Here is a 12329-nt window from a genome sequence, read left to right as displayed (position 1 = left end):
AAATGGTGTCACAAAGGCTGGTTTAGCACAGTGGGCTAAACAGCTGGCTTGTAATGGAGATCAAGGCATTTGCCATCTGCCGGCGAAACAGGAGAAACTATTCACCGATGGCAAAGTTATCAAGGGGACTAAGACAGTTGCTGCTGACACCTTGTACAAAGACTTTAAAAACAAAGATGAAGTTACAACAGCCATCAAGAGTATGCCACATGGTGCTTTAACAGTAGCTAGAAGGGTGGAACTGTTGTCCAGGGACTGATCTCAGCAAATATACTTATCAAGCTGTGAATGTTTCTCACTGCAGTTTGATGAATCAGTAGGCATGACTGATATATCCCTTCCGATTGTTTTCGCTCGCCTAGCATTCAAAGGCTCAACAACAAAGGAAGACTTTCTCTATCTTTTGCCACTTAAAGAGAGGACAAGAAGTGAGGGTGTCTGCAACAAATTCGAAAGGTGTGCGACTGAGAAAAACACTCCGATCAAGCAACTGGAGTGGCTTCAATCGCAACTGATGGTACACTGTCAATGCAGGCTTTGTTGCACTTTGCAGAAATGATCCTGACTTCCCCTCCTTTGTCAATTACCACTATGTTATCTGCCAACAAGTACTGGCGAGCAAGGTTATTGAATTTGTTTCATGAAATGACAGTTGTTGTCAAGATCGTCAACTCAATTTGTGCAACATCGCTTGTTCAAATCGTTACTCAATAAGCTTGATGCCACCTACGGTGAACTAATCCTTCATGCAGATGTGAGGTGGTTAAGTTGAGGAAAAGACTCCAGAGATCTTTAGGTCTGCTCCCTAAAATTGTCACCTTTCTTAAATCAAGAGGTGTGCAGCGAGCTGTCAGAAAATGCATGGTTGGCGTTTCTCATGGACAGAAGTGCAAAACTGAACAAACTGAATTGAAAACTGCAGGGGATGGACAGAGGCTTGTCACACATGATCAGTGCAATGAATGCGTTCAATTTGAACCTGGGCCTGTGATCCTCCCAGCTAAAGAACAAAATTACTGAGCACTTCCTAAATCTGGAGAAAATCCAGCAACAGATCAAACAGAAAGGGTTCCTTCCAAACAAATTCTGTGAACACCTGAACAAATTATAAAAGGAATTAAACAGATAGGGTGGGATGCGGCCGGAGAATCCCACCTGAGGTCAATGAAGTTCTCGGTTCTACGCGGCTTGCCCGTAGCGTTCTTGTGGCGGGCAGGGCGGGAGAATCCAGCCCATAATTTCAGGAGGTAGACAAGATGGAACAAATCATTATGTTTGTCTAAAATCCTTTTCTTTAAGTGGACACCCACCACTCTTTACCCTCCCCCTGTCACCCACTAACTACCCTTCCCATCATCATAGACCCACCTAATATCACATTCCTCTCCTTTCATGGCCACCCTGACCCTTCCCCCTCTTGTTATCTGAGCCAGCAGTCTAGTACCACTCCGAGATCCACCTCTCCCAAGAGACGTTCACCTATCAAGATCTCATCCTGGACCTGCCACCCTACCCAGCCCACAACAGACTGTGACTGTTCCCCCCTATCACCAATAATATGAGTTCACTCCTCAGAACCTCAACATTGACACTACTGATGCTGCCCTCCAGGACAGTCTCTCTCCCACATTTCCCAGGGCACCCCCCCCACAACCTCCCCTCCCTACTTAGCCAGCCTCCCGATCCTAATCTTGGCACAGCTTTTGCTATTGGCACTTGATATGAGTGAAGTTATGCAAAGTCCCCAAGTCAGCATTTACTGACCTCCATGTCATGGAAGAGGAGATGCTCACCTGGTGCACGGCACTATGTATAGTTGTAAAAATGAACGTTCTAAGTTTTTGCTGGTGGCGAGCTTAATTTGGAGGGATAATGTAATTCCAGTGAGGTGATCTTTCAGTGAGTCTGCACGAGATGCTAATGTATGCAATTGGGGTTCCCAAGATGGTTCATCAGGAAGATTGACCTGCCTTTAAACCACCTTGAAAGCTGGGAAAACAAAGTTCAAACACTTTAACCTGCCGTCGGGAATCAGGTTATTTGCCTGCCACCAAATTAACTGTAGCCAAGATGTGGAGATGCCGGCGTTGGACTGGGGTGGGCACAGTAAGAAGTCTTATAACACCAGGTTAAAGTCCAACAGCTTTGTTTCGAATCCGAAAGCTAGTGATTCAAAACAAACCTGTTGGACTTTAACCTGGTGTTGCAAGACTTCTTACTGTACCAAATTAATTGCCCTTGCCTGCCACAATTCTCGATGGATGATTCTGCCCTCCCTATTAAATACAGTGGGCACATTTTTTTTCCTTTTCAACAGCTCCTTTGCTTTGGTCTCATCAGTTCTTCCAACCAACCAGGGGCTGGTTTAGCACACTGTGCTAAATCGCTGGCTTTTAAAGTAGACCAAGGCAGGCCAGCAGCACGGTTCAATTCCCGTACCAGCCTCCCTGAACAGGCGCCGGAATGTGACGACTAGGGGCTTTTCACAGTAACTTCATTGAAGCCTACTCGTGACAATAAACGATTTTCATTTCATTTTTCAGTTGCTGCTTAGTCCAGTCTCCCCGAGAATTTCAGATTAATTCATCAAAAGGTTCTCTTGGTTTACCACTCACAGAAACTGAGAAGACAGGGAAGAAGGAAGAAAGGGCTGAAATTCAGAGATAGCACGGTTGTTTATTAATAGCAAACACAGCGGCTGCATTAGCTCTTGTGGGTGACAGTGCAACAATACATGCCAGTAAAAGCAGAGGCACACTTGGATGATTCAGGTTGGATTGCAGTGTTTTGTTAACAGAAATCCATTAATAACATGGAAAGGTTCTGATGTTTTTGCACCAGATCTATTGGTAGCCTTAATATCAGGCCAGATCAAAAAAGGGTCATCTAACCGTATGATGTTGATATTTGATGAGCATTGTTCAGCTGTCACTTGCAGGAATTCAGTGAATTAGCATTTGGCCTCACGGCCCAGCAGTCGCTTCCACTGTAACCTGGGAAAAGAACCAGCTCCCATCATCTAACCTAGTTCTGGCCTATGATCCGAACACCGAGAACAACTGAGAGAACGAAAATACAAGATTTCACATTTTTAAACAAAAACAATATTGTGTCTAAAAACATGCACTATTAATACTATAGTTTATAACCCTACCAGGTCCAGTTTTCTTAACTCACAAATGGTCAATGTTCCAGGGAATGACAAAGAAAACACTTCAAAGACACTCTGAAGCTATCTTGAAGACTGCAACTGTTAATGCCTTGGAGGAGCTTGCTACCAAGCGTTCAGAAAGGCAATAACGTGTCCATTAAGAGACATCATGCTTTGTGTCCCAGCGTTTTAATGATAAGGCAGAACGGTTGCAGAGAAGGAAATAAAGGGAAGCAAATCTTCTGGATGACAGTACCTCATGGGGTATCCAGCCACATTGACACAAGATCCGTGGGATCCTGTTCAGTCACATGGGAGAAAGTCAAGACCCTGAGTAGACATTGGGCCGTATTTTCCTTTCGGGTCCCTGCCTTAAGTCGCTGGGCTGCGGCACATGCGTGGTGTAACGACCCAGAACTGCGGACACATGGGCACGTGCGGTGGAAGCGCAGGCCGTTCAAACTCCCGGCCCACTTTTTTTGTGACAGATTGAATTCATGTGCTGTGCTGGGCCTGCTGAATTAAAAATCCAGGTGCAGTGCTAACTTGGTCGACTTGCCCCCATGTTCGGTGAGTTTTTACAAACTTTTATTTGCACTTTTATTTCTCCGTCAATGGGAGCCATTTGTTTGGTTGGTTCATGTTTTATATTATTAGTGTTTAGCATTTATATGTTTAAAGTATCTTTAAAATGCAAATAAAGTGAACAGAAGATTCCATATTATTTAAACTTTGGTTTGTCATGAGGCTGTTAATTCCATTAAAAGGGAACTTTACTGTACATAGTGAATTTGGAGTCACAGAAAATGAAAGAAAGATTTTTTTTCAAACTTTGGTTTGTGTTCAGGGTGTTAATTCCATTAAAGGAACTATAATGGATAGAATGCGCTGATCACTCGCCACCGGATATGGTTGTCCACCAAAGATACTCTGTCTTGCTGATCATGGGTTCTGTGGGTCCTTGCGTGGCTGATGTGCCCGATCCTAGAGCCGCATCTTCAATCACACATTTGTTTCCAATGTGTTGTTTCCAAAAAGTGGGATCGATTTGGACGCTAGGTCGCAAAATATTCCTTGGGCCTCCTCTTGCTGTCGGGTGTTCAGGAAGAATTGAGACCCTTCAATCAGGAGCTTCATTCAAGCAGGTCTCTTCAGAGCAAAGGTCTCCCAGACATTGATGTCTACTTTCCATTTCTTGAGTTAAGCATTCAAGATGTTTTTGAAGAACTTCCTTTGCTCTCCTCTTGTTTGGATCCTTCCTTTAGCTAGATGAAGAAGATTTGCTTTGGCAGTTGGGACTCTGACATCCTAAGCATATGGGCGGCTCAGTAGAGTTGATTTTGGCTGATCATGGCCTCGATACTGGTGCTTTGATTCCTTCAAGGACACTAATGTTAGCATGCCTGTCCTCCCAGCTGATTCAGAGATAATGTATATTTGGATTTTGCAATGTACATTAAGCTGTGTTGTTTAAGAGTCTCCCTGATGTAATGTTCATCCTTACAAGCCTCAGTGATTACTTCAAACGCTTTAGGAAAGTTTAATGTCTTCGTTGACATATGCAAGCCTCCTGTAGGCTAATGTGAACTATCACTCTGACAGGTATTGCAGCAGACCAATTACCCACCCCTAAGAGTGTACTGCCAAAGGACGTCCCGAAATGATGTCAGAGGAGATGTGTGCCAGGACACTGCACTTCAGCAGCTGTTACTTTCCGACTTTGAGCTTGTAGTATTAATAATTGAAATGACAAAGCATTCCCCTTCTCTTCACTTTCCCCTCCACTTCCCTCCTCTCTACAAACAGACAGAACCATTGTGTTTATGTGGGGAAATGTATTTTATTGATTGTTGTGTTTAAGTGAGAAAATATATTTTATTGCAAAAAATTTGTAAAAGTTGAGGTCGGAGGTAGCTTAATGTCATTGTTCAGCAAGTTAAATGTTATCTAGCTTCAAAGTTTGTACTTCTAAAATTACTTTTGTTAATATGTTTTATATTAAACTTTACAAGCTTCAACAAATGTCTTACTGAATCATCAAAACACATTTAATTATGAGATAATTATAAATGAATAAGATAATTAAAGTAAACAAGGCAGAAACATAATCACAAGGGTAACACGGTGGCACTGCTACATTCTCCCGCATCTGTATAGGTTTCCTAGAACCATGGAATGGAGCCATAAAATTCCTACAATGCAGAAAGAAACCATTCGGTCCATCAGATCTGCATTGACCCACTCCCTGCAATCAAACCTGTACATCCCTGGACACCAAGGGGCAATTTAGCATGGCTAATCCACCTAAACTGCACGTATTTGGACTGTGAGAGGAAACCACAGCACCCAGAGGAAACCCACGCACACACTGGAAGTACGTACAAAGTCCACAAAGACAGTCACCCAAGAGTGGAATGGAACCTGTGTCCCTGGCGCTGTGAGACAGCAGTGTTAACCACTGTGTCACTATACACCGCCATTTCCTCCGGGTGCTTTGGCTTTGGCAGGACCTTGGCGTTCTGGCTGTGGGGGCCCCTGGTGGGGGGGGGGAAATGATCCGACTCCAGGGGTGCCTCCATGGTGGCCAGGCCCGCGATCAGGGGCTACCGATCGTCTGGTGCTAATTCCGGGGGGGTGCCTATGTTCCTCCGCGCCGGGCCCCTATAGGGCTCTGCCATGATGCGCGGGGGCCAGCGGGAAGACGGCAACCACGCGCATGTGCCGCCGCGGAGACGGCCGTCACGCACATGCGCGGACCAGCACCGCCGTGCAGGGCCGGCTTTTGGCGCCAAAGGAGCGCACATCACTCCGGCGCCAATCTAGCCCCCTGCAATCTGGAGAATTACTGGGCCAGGAGGCCCGTTGACGCCGGCGTACACAACTCCAGTGTTTATGCTGCCGTCAACACTTGGCTGGGATTTCGGAGAATACCGGCCAATATCTATAACCATCTAGACCACTCAAAAAGGTTAGTTTTGAACACAATTATGTTGTTTTGTTTAAATAGTCACTGGAACTGGAAACTGCAAGACAATTGTGGTGATATGCCTGTGTACAGTTTTGTATCAATGAGACTTCCAACCAGCTGGTGGCGATGGACATCCATCACGTGACTCAAGATACTCACCATTAGTAGTAAGTCGTACAAGAAGATAGTCACACTTAGAGTAGCTCCAGGAGAATTCACTGAATTGATTTAGTAGCCATTGTCTGTATTATAGTTCATCAGTTATCTTTTCCACATGCTTGTTAATAAATCATCTTTATAGTCAAACAAGTATATGTTCTGAGTATATTGTTATAACAGTTATATCACAGAACACAAGCGCAATGATTAACCTTTCGTCCCTCCAATAAAAACATGGCTCTTAACTTGATTTTTAAAAAAATCTATCTTCATGACAATGTGATCCAGCTGAAAACTGTGGAGCCACAAGATGTTGAAGAGCTGTATGCAGCTTCAGAGACACAGGTTGCAGACTCCTGCCAAAGTGCACCCATCTGGCAGCAACATGCTAAATCCAGCTTTCCCCCAATACAAGGACCCCTTTCACAATGATGGTATTGAGTCATGTTTTACCAGTCACTGCAAGTCAAAAGGCCATTTGTCAAGGGAGCAGCCAAAAATTGACAAGAAGGAAAAGTGGTGTAAACAATTATTTATGCGGCTCAAAAATTAAATGGAACCGTAACAATCTAGCATCATAGCATTACTTGTGCAACAACAAATCTTTATTGTTCCTCTTCCTAATACTTCTACATGATGTGACCCCTGTTATTCCAGGGGTAGAAGAAAGCTGCTGAGATGCTCTTGGCTGATGCTCTCTGGACTTTGGAGCTCTTGAACCCCCCCCCCCCCCCCCCCCGCCCCAGCTCCCCCACAAAAGATTGTCCTGCCTGCATCTGTGCAAAGGCAGATTTGTCCATCTGTACATGAAGCAGCCTGTGGAGTACAGCCTGAGTGGGGTATGGAGACAGTGGAAGTGCTTTAATAGAGTCCTTACTTTCATGTCCCCATTATCCCTCTTGTGGCCCACCGTCACCTTCTGCTAGCAATGAACTAGTGAACACTTTGCTGCACGTCAGCGGGGCAATGAAACACCAAGTCGAAAATATCATCAATCCTATTTCAGGAGACATTCATAGTCTGAGCTGTTGGTGAGGGTTTGCACGCATTCCTTTGATTGCCATGTTTGATGCTCCATACATGTGGCCACTCCTTCCATAGCCAAAGACACCACTGTAGGGGTCTATCACATCATGCCACTCTTGCTTGAGAGAAAGTCCTTCGATCTTTGAACCCTTTACATTGCAGCTGGAAAGCCTTCCAGTAGTTTACAAATTCTTTGCTGCTGCTTCCATAAATATTCTTCTTGTCAACAATCTCCAAGATTTGTATCTATCTGAGCAGAGCATGGAGGATCCTGTACCTTCCAATGCGGATTCTCCATTGCATTCTATGGCTCCACCAACTGCTCTTGCTTACTTGAATCATCAGGTGAAAACCATTTTCCTTATTGATCCCAATGAAGTGCAAATCTCTGAGATAGTGCATGGTGTGCACGATCCTGCAAAGGTGCACCCTCAGAGTGAGCGGCCACCTCTGAAGAGTGATCATCGCCCTTCTACACCAATTCTTCTGGGGTGTGTGAAGGCCTTATGGGGGTTCGAAGACATGAATTAGAATGGTCAGAGTAAGAATTTTTAATTGATTATGATGTGCATGTGCGTATGATCAAATTTCTCTGACTGCTGACATCAAGCCAAATTGAGTGAGTGTTGCATGTTGTAAGGATATGTGATACTCAATTCTGTCATTATGTAGCTCGGAAGTCCCATCTCCGATGACCAGGCATGCTGAGACTCCATTGATCTCCGGTGCCTCTTCCTCTGCAGATGTTAACTGTAAGACTGATGGAGGATCACCTGCGGGTCTCTGCCTGTCCCTCATGTGCTCTCATCTCCTGTAAGGGGAGAAGAAGAGACCAATGAATGAGAGTAATGGAATATAGTGAGTGGATGGATAAACGTTTGTTCAGATTAATTGAGAGAGAGTCATGACATCGCATATGGCTGTGGGTGAGTGTCAGCGGTGAAGGGAAAGTTAGGAGTGTGAGGAAATGTATGAACAGAGGGTAATTGGTGCACTTACAAGGTAATAAGGTGTGAGGAGTGATTCCTGAAGTAGGCATGAGAAGGCAGAATGAGGCGTTTGGTGTAACATGCATCAGGATGCAGTTAAATGTTCCAACACATTCACCCTTCCTGCCCTTATGTTATTAAACCACTTTTGAAAGAAAATCCAACAGTGTCGCAGGGTTTTGCACTGAGTGCTGAATTTGGTGCATTTGAGTGCTATAGTGAGAGTTTGGTGACTGAGGGAGTGCTGAATTTGGTGCATTTGAGTGCTATAGTGAGAATTTGGTGACTGAGGGAGTTAGGTGAGGAGGGAGCAAGGTGCTCTTTTCATTTCATTTCCGCAAAGAGCGAGAAGGGAGCCAGGAGTTTACAGAGAGTGCAGCTGACTGGGAGCAGAGTCAGAGGGCGGAGGTCAAGTTGGTCCACAGGGCAGCTATATTCTGTAAGGTAAGAGGGGACGGAGGCTAGGGCAGTTGTATGCTCCTCCTGTAGGATGTGGGTGGTGAGGGATACCACTGGTATCCCCGCTGACTATACCTGCGGGAAGTGCATCCAACTCCAGCTCCTCAGAGACCGTGTTAGGGAGCTGGAGCTGGATGAACTTCGGATCATCCGGGAGGCAGAGGGGGTTATAGGGAAGAGTTACAGGGAGGTAACCACACCCAAGGTATAGGACAGGAGTAGCTGGGTTACAGTCAGGGGAAAGAAAATGAACAGGCAGACAGTGCAGGGATCCCTCGTGGCCGTTCCCCTTCAAAACAAGTATAACGTTTTGGATGCTTTTGGGGGGGGATGACCTACCAGGGGAAGGCCCTAGCGGCCAGGTCTTTGGCACTGAGTCTGACTCTGGGGCTCGGAAGGGAAGGGGGGAGAATAGAAAAGCAATAGTAATAGGAGATTCAATGGTCAGGGGAATAGATAGGAGATTCTGTGGTCGCGAGCGAGACTCCCGGAAGGTATGTTGCCTCCTGGGTGCCAGGGCCAGGGATATCTTGGATCGTGTCTTCAGGATCCTGAAGGGGGAGGGTGAGCAGCCAGAAGTCGTGGTGCACATTGGTACCAACGACGTAGGTAGGAAAAGGGGTGTGGAGGTAATAAATGAGTTTAGGGAGTTAGGCTGGAAGTTAAAAGCCAGGACAGACAGAGTTGTCACCTCTGGTTTGTTGCCGGTGCCACGTGATAGCGAGGCTAGGAATAGGGAGAGAGTGCAGTTGAACACGTGGCTGCAGGAATGGTGTAGGAGGGAGGGCTTCAGGTATTTGGATAATTGGAGCGCATTCTGGGGAAGGTGGGACCTGTACAAGCAGGACGGGTTGCATCTGAACCAGAGGGGCACCAATATCCTGGGAGGGAGGTTTTCTAGTACTATTCGGGAGGGTTTAAACTAATTTGGCAGGGGAATGGGAACCGAACTTGTAGTCCAGCAACTCAGGTACCGATATTCAAGACGCCAAAGCGTGTAGTGACGCAGTGGGGAAGGTAACACTGACAAAGGAGAGTACTTGCAGGCACGGAGATGGGTTGAAGTGTGTATACTTCAATGCAAGAAGCATCAGGTATAAATTGGGTGAAATTAAGGCATGGATTGGTACTTGGGACTACGATGTGGTGCCCATCACGGAAACTTGGATAGAGGAGGGGCAGAAATGATTGTTGGAGGTCCCTGGTTATAGATGTTTCAATAAGTTTAGGAAGGGTGGTAAAAGAGGTGGGAGGGGGGTGTGGCATTGTTAATTAGGGATAGTATTATAGCTGCAGAAAGGCAGTTTGAGGAGGATCTGCCTACTGAAGTAGTATGGGTTGAAGTCAGAAATAGGAAAGGAGCAGTCACCTTATTGGGAGTTTTCTATAGGCCTCCCAATAGCAGCAGAGATGTGGAGGAACAGATTGGGAAACAGATTTTGGAAAGGTACAGAAGTCACAGGGTAGTAGTCAAGGGTGACTTCAACTTCTGAAACATTGATTGGAAACTCTTTAGATCAAATAGTTTGGATGGGGTGGTGTTTGTGCAGTGTGTCCAGGAAGCTTTTCTAACACAGTATGTAGATTGTCCGACCAGAGGGGAGGCCATATTGGATTTGGTACTTGGAAAGGAACAAGGGCAAGTGATAGATTTGTTAGTGGGGGAGCATTTTAGAGATAGTGACCACAATTCTGTGACTTTCACTTTAGTAATGGAGAGGGATAGGTGCGTGCAACAGGGCAAGGTTTACAATTGGGGGAAGGGTAAATACGATGCTGTCAGACAAGAATTGAAGTGCATAAGTTGGGAACATAGGCTGTCAGGGAAGGACACAAGTGAAATGTGGAACTTGTTCAAGGAACAAATACTATGTGTCCTTGACATGTATGTCCCTGTCAGGCAGGGATGAGATGGTCGAGTGAGGGAACCATGGTTGACAAGAGAGGTTGAATGTCTTGTTATGAGGAAGAAGGAGACTTATGCAAGGCTGAGGAAACAAGGTTTGACAGGGCGCTGGAGGGATACAAGATAGCCAGGAGGGAACTGATGAAAGGGATTAGGAGAGCTAAGAGAGGACATGAAAAGTCTTTGGCGGGTAGGATCAAGGAAAACCCCAAGGCCCTTTACACATATGTGAGAAATATGAGAATGACTAGAGCGACGGGAAGTCCGATCAAAGACAGTAGCGGGAGATTGTGTATTGAGTTTGAAGAGATAGGAGAGGTCTTGAACGAGTACTTTTCTTCAGTATTTACAAATGAGAGGGGCCATATTGTTGGAGAGGACAGTGTGAAACAGACTGGTAAGCTCGAGGAGATACTTGTCAGGAAGGAAGATGTGTTGGGCATTTTGAAAAACTTGAGGATAGACAAGTCCCCCGGGCCTAACAGGATATATCCAAGCATTCTATGGGAGGCAAGAGATGAAATTGCAGAGCCGTTGGCAATGATCTCTTCGTCCTCACTGTCAACAGGGGTGGTACCAGGGGATTGGAGAGTGACGAATGTCGTGCCCCTGTTCAAAAAAGGGAATAGGGATAACCCTGGGAATTACAGGCCAGTTAGTCTTACTTCAGTGGTAGGCAAAGTAATGGAAAGGGTACTGAGGGATAGGATTTCTGAGCATCTGAAAAGGCACTGCTTGATTAGGGATAGTCAGCACAGATTTGTGAGGGGTAGGTCTTGCCTTACAAGTCTTATTGAATTCTTTAAGGAGGTGACCAAGCATGTGGATGAAGGTAAAGCAGTGGATGTAGTGTACATGGATTTTAGTAAGGCATTTGATAAGGTTCCCCATCGTAGGCCTATGCAGAAAGTATGGAGGCATGGGATAGTGGGAAATGTGGCCAGTTGGATAACGAACTGGCTAACTAATAGAAGTCAGAGAGTGGTGGTGGATGGAAAATATTCAGCCTGGAGCCCAGTTACCAGTGGCGTACCACAGGGATCAGTTCTGGGCCTTCTGCTGTTTGTGATTTTCATTAATGATTTGAATGAGGGAGTTCTAGGGTGGGTCGGTAAATTTGCAGATGATACGAAGATTGGTGGAGTTGTGGATAGTGAGGAGGGCTGTTGTCGGCTGCAAAGAGACATAGATAGGATGCAGAGCTGGGCTGAGAAGTGACAGATGGAGTTTAACCCTGAAAAGTGTGAAGTTGTACATTTTGGAAGGACAAGTATGAATGCGGGATACAGGGTTAATGGTAGGGTTCTTGGCAATGTGGAGGAGCAGAGAGATCTTGGGGTCTATGTTCATAGATCTTTGAAAGTTGCCACTCAAGTGGATAGAGCTGTGAAGAAGGCCTATAGTGTGCTGCCGTTCATTAGCAGAGGGATTGAATTTAAGAGCCGTGAGATGATGATTCAGCTGTACAAAACCTTGATAATGCCACATTTGGAGTACTGTGTGCAGTTCTGGTCACCTCATTTTAGGAAGGATGTGGAAGCTTTGGAAAAGGTGCAAAGGAGATTTACCAGGACGTTGCCTGGAATGGAGAGTAGGTCTTACGAGGAAAGGTTGAGGGTGCTCGGCCTTTTCTCATTAGAACGGAGAAGGATGAGGGGCGACTTGATAGAG

This window comes from Scyliorhinus canicula, chromosome 4 (genome assembly GCF_902713615.1).
Source record: "Scyliorhinus canicula chromosome 4, sScyCan1.1, whole genome shotgun sequence".
In the NCBI taxonomy this organism is placed as follows: domain Eukaryota; kingdom Metazoa; phylum Chordata; class Chondrichthyes; order Carcharhiniformes; family Scyliorhinidae; genus Scyliorhinus; species Scyliorhinus canicula.
The sequence above is the reverse complement of the archived record's forward strand: the minus strand, read 5'-3'. Positions refer to the sequence as shown.